A 14969-nucleotide genomic window follows, 5' to 3' on the forward strand; every position below is an offset into this window, starting at 1 on the left:
CTACTTGCACATATTTTGTGGGAGCAACAGTGACATCAATCTTGCTGGAAAAATAGCTCCCATTTTTACTTTTCTTTGCTTGGTAGGCCATTTATCTTGTTTCCTTTGGAGCTGGAAGTCTTCCCCATGCTGTTTTCTGTGTCTGGAAAATCTGCCCACCTTCAGCATGCCAATCACACTTCTTTTTCAAACCTCTTCTTCAAACTTCTCCTAATCCCTTTTACGTTGATCTTCTTACTGTCGTTTTCTTTCCAACTCAAGTCTGAATTGCCTCTTACATGGAGTTTTAAGTGTGTGTATTTATTCATAGCCCTTTGTGTAAGCTGTCTAAGTTAGTGCCCCCTTCATTTTGAAGTGAAAAATTAATTTTATATAGTTGTACTGACTTAATCCATGCCTTCAGCTCCACAGTGCAAAGCCCTTTTTTTGAATAGTCCAATTCCTGTTTTAAAGGTGAGTTTGTTAAAATGTAGAGATTAAATAGGCTGCTGGGATCCAAGTTAGAATCCATGGGAAGAGCGCAAGACTTGTGGTGACCAGACCAGCAGTTTCAGTGCTGAGTAATGCACTATTGGCACGGCTTTGCCTTTTTCCTCCAGAAAAATTTAAAGACAGTAAATCAGTTTGGAAGGTATGGTTTATTTTGGCCTGCTGACACTACAAATAGCAATGGTTAATTGCTCCAACTCCTCAGCTGTGAAGACAACACAGAATGTTTCCATGTAGAGTGAGGGACGGGAGCTGGAGCGGGGCCTGGATAGGGAGCTCCTGAAGGAGGCAGGGGAAGGTGGGCACAGAAGGACAAGGATGGAGCCTGCTGTGGGGGCTCCCTGGATTTACTGCCGTGGACAGGGAGCTGTGAGGCAGCTACAGTGCCTGGGGGCTGCCATGGCTCCCTGGCTCTGGGGTGCTGACACAGCCAAGGAAGGATGGGCAACACTAGGAGTCATTTTGCCAGCAATTGCTTTCTTCACCTAAGCGTCTAAGCTAACCCTGTTCATAGGAGGTGTGACTCCTAAAATTGTTGTGCGCATATGTATTTATTCCCCTGTATATTGTTATTATTATTTAATCTCCTTGTGGCCTTTCATTTTTACGACTTAAGTTTATGAACATTTTATTTTTCATTTTCAGTTACTTTTTCCAACATAACATGAAATTGCAGACATTTTCAGACCTTCACTTTTAAAATTACCTCTCATTATCATAATTTACTGCTCTTAATGATTTTTCTGACAGGTTTTAGTAGCAAGATCCCCTAAGTATTCCTTTTTTTCCTTGGATGCAGTTAAGTATATTATACAAGACAGTATGGATAATATTAACATCCCAGTAGTGTAACAGTCAGGAGAGTTTCCAACAGTCAATGTTATCTGTCATCTCAGGATATGCATCACTTGGGGATCCTTTCTATGCAAAGAGTGAGAAGAGACGCTTCTCCAGACAGCATTTGTCATGTTGTCCCAGGATTTCTGGGAGCTCCTGCAGGAACCCAGAGGTGGCTGCCGTCTGCTTGTCTTGATGGTTTGCATTCAGATCCAGATCAGACTGTGCTGGAGAAGAAAACCTCCAACAGCTACCATGGCCCTGGCAAGGCACAGGCTGTGCTCTCTGCATGCTTTCTCCAGATGCTGGGCATATGGGCCTGTCCTGAGAGCTCCAGGATGGTTTGGCTTAGCTGGTTTGGCTGAGAAGGCAGTTGGAGGAAAGAGTATGGAGAGAGACTTATTGCTCTTGCAGATAACAGGCTTGCTGAGTTTGATTGATGGATGCTGCTTTATCTGCCAGACATAAGCTAAAACTTAGGAAATGGAGCAGAAATGTGCAGCTTGGGCAGAGCAGTTGTGTACAGCAGGGAGAAGCACAGTGCTGGTTTGAGCAGAGCTTGTGCTCAGCTGCCCAGTGCACCACAGGCTCCCTGGTGAGCCCAGCTGGGTGTGAAGCACCACACCCACGTGTACCCGCCATGCAGGGCCCTGAGACAGGGTGCCACTCATGCTCTGGGCATGTGTACCAAGGAATGACATTTCTTCCTTCCTGTTTTCCGAATCCTTTCCCTTTACTATCCTATTGAAGCATTGCAGACTCTCCATCTGGTCCTGAGAGCGACAGTTTCCCGACTGTGCCTCCAAACAATGCTCAGGAATTCTGGGCTCTGATATCTCTGGCTTTAGCAGGCTGGCTCAATGGCACTGGGCATCACCCCATATCCCTGGCCATCTCAGTTCCCTCTGCCTGCCTTGGACTTGCTCCACACTCATCATATGCTCCCAGCCACTTACTGGGTAGCAGTGCAGAGTGGAGAGCAGCATCCCTGCCTCAATGACAAATGTGAAAGGCTCCAAAATGGAAATGGTTGCAGTGGTACAGATTGCCTCTAGCTAGGGCAGCTTATCCTATGCAGGAAACTGGCTGCAGCTGGAGCACCTTTTTTGCTAATGTACACTGCATTTTCACTTTGCTGTAATTGTAAAACTCTAGAGTGTGAACAAGGCTGCAGCCTGTATATTTTTTAACAACAAGTGCTGCTGTGTCCCAATCCTGTTTGCCACTCTCTGGAACCCTAATAACCTGGTCTTCATTAAGTCCTTTGGGAGCTAGCATTTATCTAATAAAATTAGGAGAGGGAAGAATTTTTTTAAACAAGCAGAACTTGACACATTTGTTTTCTGAGAAGGTTGTGAGGATGGTATAATATTGCTTGTAGAAGTTATTTGTCAAGTGTCTTCCAATTTGAGAGAACAGTTGGACATTTTTCTTCCTCTTAGAGGTGTTAATAGACTCAAAGGTGGAAGAGGAGGCAAGGGCAGAGTGGAAAAAATACCTGACAAGCTCGAGTGATGGCAAACACAGCAGATTACACTAAAGACAATCTCTTCTCTGCCACTCATTTTTTCTTACTCAGCACAGAGTGCATCTGGCTTTTCGTTACAGAGGAGCTGAAATGAGCCCTTGTGAGTGATCAATGCACATGCTGGGAGAAATCTTACAAACACAGGAAAAGCCACTGATAATATTCTGTCTGGAAAGAGAATGCTGGTGGTGTTTGAGATTTCCCCAAATTCAGTGTCTGGTGAGGAGACAGATGAACAGTGTGTCTGTGAAGAAAATTTAAATGTTTCCATTAAAAGAAGAAACACAGACCTGAAAAATACACGTGCCCTGAGGTAACAGATGCAGTGAATGTTTCACGTTTTTTTCCTACCTTCTAGAGTAAATTTATGTTCAAATCCTTGTTTTGTACAAGAAGTGGGTGAAATAATGTATTTTGCTATTTGATGCAAATGCCCATCTCCCTTTGCTTCACAGTGGATGTGCCTGCACCAGCCTCCCCAGTTAGCGTTGGCTGGCGCTCCAGTTGGCTTCCGAGCGGAAAAGCTTCCTGCTGAAGAGCTGAGGAGAGTGGGATGGTCTTTGGGTTTTAGAAGTGGTCTTTTTGGGTTTAGGTCAAAGACTTCTAACCAAAGAGCATCAGAAAGCTGCTCCTGCAGCAGTTGTTCCAAGTAACAGGGAACAAGATACACAAGGCATCTGGTGCATCCCATCTGCGCAGGAGAAGAAGAAATTTGCCCTGTGGCTGTCAGGTCAGTGTGCTTTGGCATGCACAGAGGTATGAAATGTTTTTCTTCTCAGGGCTTCCATATTTTGAGCCTCATTTGATATCCTTCAGACCAAATTCAGCAGTTTCCTTGGTAATGGTGCTTTGTGCTATGAATGCTAGTAAATCAAATATCCATGATGGGGAAACATCATGTATTTTACATGTAATTTTTAGATGTAATTTACAATCAATTTACCATTTATGAAAGGCCAATGAAATACTGATATCCCCTCTGAAAATTGTTTATTGACTATTATGAAGAAGAAACCAGTGAGGATGTATGGTAATTAAATAGGGGCTAAGAAAATTGCTGTAAATTCTGTGATAAAATGATACAAACTTCTTTGTTGAACTTTCAAACTGCCCTGTGAAGTTTAAAAGACAATAGAGCTCTCTTCCAGAGTTCAGAATTTCTTTAGGTTATTTTCAAACCTCTATACAGTGTCATCTTTGTTCTCTATTTAGTGACTTGATTTTTTTTTTCTCCTTTTCCTTTTAAAAGAGAATTATCTGCTAGTATAGCAGCATGAAAGCAAGTGGGTTAAGGACATGTGAGATTCTCATATAAGATTTCTCTTTTTTACTTGCATTGGAAAGATCTTCAGATTCTTAGAACCATGCCTAGCCTAGGTGGAAGTGGATGTAAATAGTGTGTAAACTTCTTGTGTTTACTAATACTAGCCAGTCATTTTGCCTGTCCAAGTTAGTGTCTGAACCATTTGGGGGGGGGGGGGGGTGTTGTGTAGGTTTGGTTTCTTTTACTTTTTTTTTTAACTAGTGTGTTTCTAGTATCTCACTTTCACATCAATGCTGAATGCGGGTATGTCACCAGGTGCCCTCTGTTCAATTCAAGACAGGATTGCAATTCTGTGTATCCAATATCAAAAGCCAGAACTCTAACCAGTAGAAGAGCATGTACATTTCCTGCTAGGATAAAGCCCCTGGTAAGATACCTTGGATCACATTAGAAACACCTCAGAAATATGAGACAAGTATCTTGGTGATATTGTGTCCAATTTGTTTAAAAAGTGTTCTGAGGGTAATTGAATATCAGCTGCAGTTGCAATAGCGATTTGCTATTGTATTCCCCACTGGCTGATTGGCCTTGTTGAATCTCACATAGTCCAACCCCTGTATTTTTGATCCTTTCTTGTTCCTTTTCTGAGTTTCGTGCTCCAAGTTCATGGATGTCAGATGTTTACATCCTTCTTCATCAGTACATGTGAGATGACAACATTTGCCATGCTCCTGGGTGACTTTTGGGCTTGGACTTTTATAGGCTTGCTACCAGGAGTTCAGGCTGAGCTCTGCCTATGTTTACCTTCACTGTAGCTGGATCCTGAAGGAAAAATCCCCTTTCTGAGGAGTCACTCTGTCAGGAACCTCCCTTTTGGATGTCAGCTATGTTGATAAAAACAACTCAATTATCCCAGGCCAAGGGGACATGGTAGAGTTTCGATCCAAAGCCATTCTTGAGGAGCACAGGAAAACATTTTTTTCTAGGTATTGTTTGCAGCAGCATCATTTGGATAAAGCTGGGCTTACTCAGGTGAGGAGTACTTTTAAAGTAGCACCAGCTGGAAAAGCAGGTTGTCCTCTGCCAGACAGCACTGTATGGAAAAAGCAGGTGTCTGTAGTCACAACACATACCATGTGGTAGGCCAGCAGGAAAGCCAAAAATAATAATGGACAATGCTGGGCCACAGTGGTGCCAGAAACTGAATGTGTCTCAAAATGGGAACATGGTGCTGTTTTAGAGGATGTATTTTACAGGACAGAAATCAGATATTCCCTTCATCTAAGGGCTGATTTTTTTATTTTTTTAAACCTTCAAGGACTGTAAGAGGCTCTGAGGAACAGAGGAGAATTCCCACTGTTCCTGGGATCCAGACTCTTTTTAAGTTACAGGCACTTGAAAAGAAACCTTGGGAACTGAAAGAGCCTGGTTTGTGGGTGTTTCTTTGCTACCCATCACACATTGAAGGGTCAGGATCACACATCAATGCAAGCTACCCCTGCCTATTTCAGTTGCACCTGATTTGGAGATTGAGAGGCTTTATTGCCAGTTTTAAGGAGCACCAGCAACCAGGCACAGTGTGCCCCTTAATCTGTCATTTGTCATGTCCCCAGTTTGCCCTGGCTTTTGCAGATGTGTGAATCCAAGGGTCAAATAGACTGGCAGTGGCTTATATCACAGATTCTACCTTTCTTCTCTTGATACACAGCTCTGTGCACTGCTGCCTTGGTCTGTGGTCCACCCTGAACCTCCTTATCCTGGGAAGCTTAGGTCTTTCTCTCCATACCACCCTAAGTATGTTGTGGGAAGCTCAAGACAGCAAAACCAGGCACTGTTATTAACTCCAATTGCTGTTCATTAAAAGGAAAAGGCACACAGAAGTGCACACAAAGGGAAACCTTCATCTCCATCCTCTGCCCATCCCTGGGGGTTTGTTCATCAATCAAACACTGGACCCCTGGCAAGATATCAAGAGTGATAAATTTGAACTTGCACTCAGCAAAGTGAATCTACACCCCTTACCTTCTATGTTTCCCAGGAGAGTAAGCTTCTTGCGTGTTGTGGCATCAGTCACTGCCCCTGTCTGTACATTCATTCTGCATTATGCAAAGTAATGGCAAAGGGACTCTTGCTCAGTTGAGATAAAGAAGTGGCTTTCACGTGGCCTGGTTTGACATGAATCAATCTCTCATTGTGCAGCATCTACACAATTATTTGCAATGCTGCCAGCCTTTCCTTGCCATGCTGAACTAGAGAGACACAGGCCTTTGCAAACAGCCTCTGCCTTTTTCAGTCGTGTCTTTTTTGAGGTTATGCATTAGTAGTGCCACCCTTGGCACCAACTGGCAGAACTTGCCCTTTCCTGGGGGAAGAGGGACTAGTGATGTCTGTTCACTTGCAATAGATGAGCTGTGCTTAAAGGCTTGCTCTCCTCAGTGTTGTACAAGAGCACTATGCTTCTCATCCTCCAGGCATGTCCTGTTGGCAATTCTGGAGGGCTGGAAACCAGTGCAAACCATGAAGGCTGGGCTTTAGTGGATGAGAGGGAAGAAGAACTGTTAGTCCCAGGGCTGAAAAAATGTTGGTTATCCTCCAAGGCTGTCAGGATCTGTAAATACTGGTGACCAAGGCCAAGAGACACATGTGTGTGAGGCGTTGTTGCATTCAGAGCAACTAAGCAGCATGCAAGTCAGGCATCAGGCACTTTTTGGCAGCCTGGGTTCTCATGGGGGTGACTGTCCGTGGTTTCTCTCCACGTTACTTAGCAGCACAATGGCTTTTCTAATCTCCATGGGTCCAGTGCCAGCGTGGAGGCATTTCTCTGCTCTCCCCCACACAGCCCTGATGGAGAGCTTAGGTGGCCATGTGTCTTGCTAGGCTCTGTAGACACACCCATGGGTGGTTTGCCACTGCTACGTTCAAGAAGGGTAATGGAGGTGTCTGTAAAGATTTGCTTCATCAGCAAAGAAGAGGGTGAAACTGATGATAGGTGCGTGTGTAATGGCTTTCATGCAATGGGTGAAAGTGAAATTTTTTAAATCCAGTGAAAGTGATATTTACTACAGTTTCACCCTTCATTTCCTGGGAGTGTGGGCTGTGCACAGCTCTACACTGCAGCATCTCAAGGGTGGCTACTTCAGGGGCCCTGAGGGCACCACATTTGTGACTGCCCCTGCCCAGCCTCCCTGAGGTGCCTCTAGCCTGCTGCAGTGACTGTAGTCCCAGGAAGAGGTGACAGGCATGGCCATGTTCCTTGGCCAAGAAGGGGTCAGCTGGAGATGCTGTGCCTGGGGTAGGTCCAGGCTATTGTGTGGCACTGCCCGCAAATGGTGAGAGGGGAAGGGAGAGCAGCGGCAGCGCTGGGAAGGCACACGCTGCTAGCTGGCAAGTGGCATCCCAGCAGTGGCTGGGGACTTTTTCCAGGGCTCAGGTGACAATGAAGGACAGGAGGAACATGCAAGCAGCAGCGCTGTCTGGGGGGTGTGCAGCTTTCCCCAGCTCGGGGCATCCTCATTGCTGAGCCATGTGCCCTGGCGAGTTCTGCAAAGGCTGGCGGGTGTCTGCAGCCATTTCCCTGCTGGGTGGCTGGCGATGAGTGGTCCCACGTGGTTTAGATTTAGTGAGAATCCCCTTTTTGTGTTCGGAAGGCCTTGTTTTCAGTCCCCAAGTGCCTCGTGAAATGAATTGTTGTTTTCTGGCCAGCCTGACTAGGAAACACGATTCATGCAGTTGCTGGGAACTGGCAGAAACATCCTGGTTTTCAGAGTGTAAATTATGAAAATGCATTCTTATTCTCATGGATTTTCCTTGAGAAAAAGCCAGCAGTGGGAGTGTGTTAGAGTGGTAAAATACAATTCATGACAACAATCCCACTGAGAGGAATATTTTTTTTTTCAGTTTGGTTGCTTCTAATTGTGGTAAGGAGCAAACACATTCCTCTCTAATTTCCATTGGCAAAGTCTCCAGGACTCTGCAAGTGCCAATGCGTGTGCTGTGGTTGGTTTTGCATTTCCTCCTCTCTTCTTCCCCTCCTCCACCCCCTCCTTCATCTTACTGGTATTATGGCCAATCCCTCTTACACAGGCAACATAAGCATTCTCCTTCTTGTTTTTCTTCCTTTAAAACTCAGCTCTATCTCTTTTGGCCAGCTGCAGCCTTCCTAGAGCATCTTCTACCTGACAAAAGAAGATACCTTTGATAGTCAGGCACGACTGTAAAGTTGAAACACATGCTTGGTTCAGATACTGATGAACTTTAATTTATCTCGATTCATTAGCAATTTTTAAACCCACAGTTAGTGGAAGACTGTCTGTAAAATAATTGGAAGTAAATGCTGAAGGAGAAATACTGGGGAGAGGAAAGAAGGGAAGCAGCTTACAGCAGGAGTCTAAGCCAGTCTTTCATCTTCAGGCCAGTTCAGTTTTGAACCCTGATGGGAAAGGTCATGAATTTTAAAATGTGTCTCGCAGCAGACAGCTCTAATCATAAAGCTAACACTATCTGCAGTGCATGTCTGACCATGTGAGACTCATGGCTGACTGAAGAGGGAGACTGACTTCCAAGAGCAGGATGCTGCTTGGAGCAGGAGAGCGTGGGATAAGCAGAACTGATGCCATATCTGTCAGTGCTGGCATGAAGTACCCAGCTTTCAGGGGGAACCACGCTGCTCCCAGCAGGGTCTCAGCAGGGTTTGTTGCAGCAGAAGGACTAGATAGCGCATTTTTTGCCTCTGACAGCTCCTCCAGGATCCACAGTTTCCCCTTCCTGCCTGTTGTTTAGGAAGTATAACATTTTACTGCTTTAGCTCGCAACCCTCATTCTTGGCTTTAATGCAATTTCCAAACTATTGTGCTCCAAAGCCTGCAGAAGCTGGAGTGCTTGCTGTGGCTACTCTTGGGAATCGTCTTTTTGCCATTTGCCGGGCTGTGCTTGAAATCAGGGGAGGCTAATGTTTTGGCAGCACCTCACAATGACTCTGACAAAGGAGTTGTGGTTGGTGACTATCTCAGTCTTAATTGTTTTCTTAACTGGGTGCTGCTGAGGCTCAGACAGTTATTTACAAGATGTGAGAAAGCCCTTGGTTCTCTCTCTAACTTCATGTGCATTTTCCAGAATTCTTCCACTGTACATCTATCACATCTTGGGCTCTGCTCTTCCTAGCACATATGGAAGCATGGTCCGCTGGTGTTAATCACCACGTGGTGTCTAGACATGCTGAAAACACTTAAGCAACTGTGACATCTGTTTGTTTGGCCTATGTTGTTGGGAAACTTGACCTTATTTACGAACAGTTTTCAAAACCAGGTTTCAACCATGACGTGATAATAAATGTGAAGCATCTTCACACACTGTGACCACATCTTTGTGGCCAACATACTCCCTGAGGAGAGGTGGGCTCGCTCTGAAGGGTTAGAGCTTGGAACATATGGGTTCAATTTTTAGGTCTGGTACATACTTCACATCTGACCTTTGCTAAGTTGTATGGTCTCTTTGTGTCTGGAATAAAATGACAGTGGTAACACCTGGGATCAGACTGATTATTTGACTCTTCAGATTGTGGCAGCTAATTTGTTACCTTAAAAAGTCCCCATGATCTAAATGCAGCTGAATGCCCTATCGTATGGAGTTAGTGTGGTGTGAACAAGAGCAGGAGCCAAGCTGCAATTCCTCTTAATTCTGCAGCAGCAGCAAACTCCAAATCGAGGGTTACTTTTGGTGGGTCATATTGCAATTGCTAGGTTTTTGCAGTACATGATGTGAAGCAGAATTTTCAAGAGCATCTGGTTGTTGGCTGCTAAGTGTTTACATTGTTCCTGAAAATGGAATTTAGGGCTCTGACAGAGGATCTTTGATAGATTTAACTGTTTAGAACATTATCTCCTCTAGCACCTCTGCCAAAAGTTGCTGCCTCATAGCAGGGGCACGGAGCGAGAAGAAAGCACACTGATAAGCAGTGTCCCACTGTGAACCTGGTGGGGACAGTTCCATGGTCTTCCTGTTCAGGCAACCCTCAGAAGTTTGGGGTCACCATGGAGAAAAACTAGGGATTTGCTCAGGTGTTGTCTCTAAGCTGCTTCTGCTCCATTTCTGGCAAGTGTTTAGTGGTGTAATAGTGCTAGTGCTGTGTTTGTGGACAGGCGAGTTCTCACACAGCTCACTGGGAAAAGGCTGGGCATCAGGAGCCAAGGAATCACCAGAGAGAATTTGGGAAGCTCCAGTTGTTTGCTGGTGTAACACAAGGAAAAATTCAGTTCTAGGGAGGCTCTAAGTGGAGCTAAACCTGATGCCCACAAACAAGGCTAAGTTTCCCTCTCCATTTCCCTTGTTGAACTGCAAGTGAGTTTCCAAGAAGCTCTTGGCTCTGAAGCAGCTACTGCAGGCATAAGCAGCTCTGCCTGAGGGGTATCTGACTTGCGATTTCTGCGACTGCATCTTTTACGGCAGTGTCTCCAGAAATACAGAAGTATGACAAATTATTTATTTGCCAGGCCTTTTCTGTTCTGTTTCAGCCTCTCCTCTCCCCTTTCCCCAGCTTATCACTGGTGGAAGCGGGTGTAAAGTCCTTTGAACGAGGACATCAAAGGATAACTGCATCTCTGTTCTTAACCCAGGCTTATAAAGGGATTGTGATAAAGGCCGACAATACATGTCAGTGTTGCCTGGTTATTGTTCTGGGCTTTGTAGTTTTATTAGGAAATAATTTCTCACCCTGTGTGGCTCCTGGTGAGTTTTGTTTTCTGTGCTGCTGGATTTGATCTGCCCAGTGAAAGACCTGCCATAGAACTGAGAGTTTAGCCAGCTGTGAGTTAAGAGGGAGACATGATTGAAAAAGTTCAAGCCTTGCTTCCTAGCAGCCAATTTACCATCTGTCTCACTCTCCCTCACGCCCCTTTTATAGCAAAAATGCAAACAATTTGTTTGACCTCTGCTGAATCTGTATGACTCTGGCCTTTTAAAGTGTTGCTCTAGCAAATAAAAACCAAACATGACAGCAGCAACAACCCCAAATTCAAAACCAATAAACCTAGGTGGAGGCAAGGCCTCTTCTCAGAAATTGTAAGAAGCTTTCAAACCTTTCTTCTTTATTAATTCATCCCTCCTTCTCTTTTTCCTTTGCTTCATCTCTGGGAAAAACTACAGGTAAAGTCAAGTCCTGTCTCCCACAGCACATGGTTGAAAATTTGCCTCTCCTCCAGTGTAAGAGAGAGGGTGAATGGCCAGAGACTGGGTGCTGTGGATAGGTAAATACCAGGACCCTCTACTTCCACGTCCTGGCAGCATGGCCCCTCTCTGACCTTGCACCAGCTGAGGCACCTCTGGGACATGGTCTGCCTGAACCAGGCTGTCCTCTGTGGGCCAGGGAGCTCCACACACAGGGGTCTCTGGTGGGGACTAAAGCTGATGAGGGGAGCAGAGAGGAGTGGGATCCCATCCCTGGCCTGGCTTAGCTGCATGCAGAAACACAGATGGGTGTTGTGCTACAACGTTATTGCACAAGTGCAATTGCCAGCACCAGTAATGGTTCTGTCTGTCTCCCAGAGAGACTTCTGAGAAGCATTCCTGATGCTGGTATAGATTGGCATGGCTCCAGCCAATGTGTCATTTTTTAGTAGACTATGAAATGTTCTTGAAAACTGGTCTGTGTTTCAGGGTTTTGTCTTGGTTGTACTGGCCCCAGTGGAAGCCCAAGCTGCTAAATGACTCACTCTTACCATGCTTCATCCTCAAATAGGTGCTTGTACCCTCAATTCACATTACTGAGCAACTGTTGGGGGGCGGGGGTGGGTGGAAAATCACACTTCAGTTTTCATGCTTCAACCAAAACCTATGAAGTCCCCATTCCAGGCTGCTGTAGCAGCCTTTGTTTTGCTAGCAAATCTCTGTAGAAAGAGATGAGAACTGGGAAGAAAATCACCTCAGTGTTGTTGTGTTTTGCAGAGGCTGGAGGAGGGCAGTGTGACATTCTCACACAAAGCATTTTCTATTTCAGTGTATCATAAGCAGATTGGTATAAGAAAATAAAGCCTTTTCTTGTGTTTACTGAAACCACAAAGATATTATATCATTGGGGATCATCCTGGACAAAACAATGGAGTGGCAGGGGCCTGGGGGAGGAAGGAGGAAGAAAGGGGTTTAGTGTGGAAAATGAAGCTCACATTTGAAGATTGACCTAACCTGATAAGAAGTCTGAAACATGAGCTGAGATGCTAATCTCCTCAGGACAATTTTAAATCCTCCTTTTAGAGATGTGGGAGTGACTTCATAACTGCTTTGAGAACTTGGAAAAATCCTTTCTAAAAAAACACCTAAATAGGGGTTTCCATTGTCAAAGAAGTAGCTTGATTAGTGCAAGATGATATTTTTTCCCATGATGTACATTGACTTAACAATTTTCAGATGAACTACTATCAGTAAAGAATAATTAGGGAAAAATGAAATAGAATAAAATCATATCAAGAGGTGCTAGAAAGGAGGAAAACACATTTTTTGCTATGGCAGAAGCAGAAGTAAGGCAGCTTTGTTGCAGAAGAGCTGCCTGGAATGTGGGAGATTTAAGCAGCAAGTTCTTTCACCCTGACTAGGTGAGGGTGCAATGGTAGGCTCATACTCAAAGACACAGTGAGTGGGGATGAAGCAACCCAAAATCTCAATGAGACCATGGAGCACTGCCTTTGAAATGGCAGGAAGGTGATGGCAATTGAAGACTTCTGAGATCAGCAGTGGGACAGTGGAGTTGCCTGGCATTGTTATCACTGCCCTGAACAGATGCTTGAACAAGGAAGTATACATGGGGGAGCTGTGGATGTCAGAAACAGGTATAGATGAATGCTGTGATAAACCCAGGGCCTTATATTTTTTACTGATAGGACAGCATAGATGGAGGGGAAGGAGCTAAGACCCACAAGGCACCACTGAGAAGAGACTGAGCCATCTCTTTGAAGCCACTCAGAACAGAGAACACAGTGAGCTTTGTAGGGGAAAGGAGGGAGCATGACCAGAGCAAAGGGCTGGACAAACTGGTGTCCAGTTCACATGCATTTTTATCTTTTTTGATAACTTGACATAGTTCTCTACTGGGAGCACAATGCAAAATCAGACTAAGTAGTTCACACCAGGCAGCATGAACTCTGGAAGGGTCCCATTATCATGCTCTACTTCTTTTTGTGTCAGTGACAAGGCCCATCCAGAGACAGAAATTTTCAGGATCAGTCTGAGCATTATTTTAATGAAGTGTTTTTGTTTTCCTTCTGAGCTTACACAGCAACTTTTGTTGTTTCTGGCAATGAAGCATTTGGGAAGCACCTGGAGGGATGGGGACCTGGTGCTGCCAGGCACCCTGGCTTGCTTGAACCAACCAGGGTTGCAGGGTGGTTGTTTGGGTCAGAGAAGGTCAGGAGACTGACTAGGCAGTCCAGCATGCACAATTCCAGCCACCCCCTGGCCTCCAGTTTGATGTCTGTGATGCTGGAGAGTGATCGGGTTAGTTTTGGCCAGGCTCCAGGCAGATCCCTGGGGACCCAGGGTGTTAGAGCCTCTGTGTAAATGTTAAGGCAATCCAAAGAGATGATATCCAATCCAAAGAGAAATATCATTATTCTTATCTTACAAATGGAAGATGGCACTCAGTGCTGAGATGACTTCCCCAAGGTGGGGAAGTGACTGTACAGCACCATCAGAAGAACCAGGTGACCTCAGTACCACTTAAAATTTACATTCCTCCCTATTTTTTGCATTCATATATACAGTACAAACTATATGCATTGAAAGGTCATATAAGCAATTTTCCAAGAGGTTTCTCTGAGGTTTCATCCTAACCTGGCAGACCATAAACAGCTGTCCTGTGAATTTCCATTCTTTACTTTAACCAGGAACAGCCAAGCCGTGGCTTGTGTACTCTTTACCATCTGGGATGGAAGTGAGGAGTAGTTCAAGAGGGGACTTTATTTCATACAGAGAGCTGCTTTTCTTTTTCCTTCTTTTTTTTTGCTTAGTTACTTCATAAAATTTAGTTCCAGTTACCACTTAGCTCTCAGTGGCATTTCCGTATCACAGAGCTGTTGCTTCATTCCAGGTTTTCAACAACTGAAATATATCATGGGATTTTGCTGTAATGCAGGAAATTGCCTTCACATTAACAATCTGCCACTTCTGTAAACAAGAAATCCACTGATGTGACATGTCAGCGCTCAACAGGAGGAGTCCTGGCTACCTTAGCAAACTGATGCATTCCTCAATGGAAAACTGGTGTTAGGCATACCTAAGTAATGACACAATAGCTTTCACTTATTTTTAGAGCAGGGGCTAGGTGGCTGCTCAGGATAGTTGGAGACAGAGGACATGAAGGAGAATCACTCCATGGCTGCTCTTTAAGCGCACTTTGCTACCAAAGTTTCTGAGGTCATGGGGTTACATGTCGGGATTTTTTGCTTCTCTTTAATAGCATATTAATAGCAGTATGTGCATTGTAGATGATAATATATCTTTTTTAGCCAAACCCACTTGTGTCTCACATAGGCCGCTTGTTCTCTCCTGCTAGCACGTCTGCTTTGACTATGTAATGACAGCTGCGTGGATATATGGACTGTGGCAATGGGCTGGCAGCCACTTCATTGTCAGCTCCCCTTTGTTCTCCCAGAAAAGAGAAGGCACAATAGGGAAGGCTTCATGCACATGTCAGACATATGAGGGACAAAGGGATGATGGGAGCTGACTGAAGTACAGGATCTAAGTCACGCCGAGAAGCGCGCTCTTTCAGCGCAGTTCAGCAGCGGTGCCGGTGCCGTGGCCGGCCAGCGAGCCGCTTGTAGTTAGCCAGCAAGCAATTAAGCTGCAGTAAAGCCTCTGTGCCAT

The sequence above is a fragment of the Melozone crissalis genome, unplaced genomic scaffold (assembly GCF_028551555.1).
Source record: "Melozone crissalis strain CALT ecotype California unplaced genomic scaffold, PUWL_Pcris_2 ptg000042l_1, whole genome shotgun sequence".
Classification (NCBI taxonomy): Eukaryota; Metazoa; Chordata; class Aves; order Passeriformes; family Passerellidae; genus Melozone; species Melozone crissalis.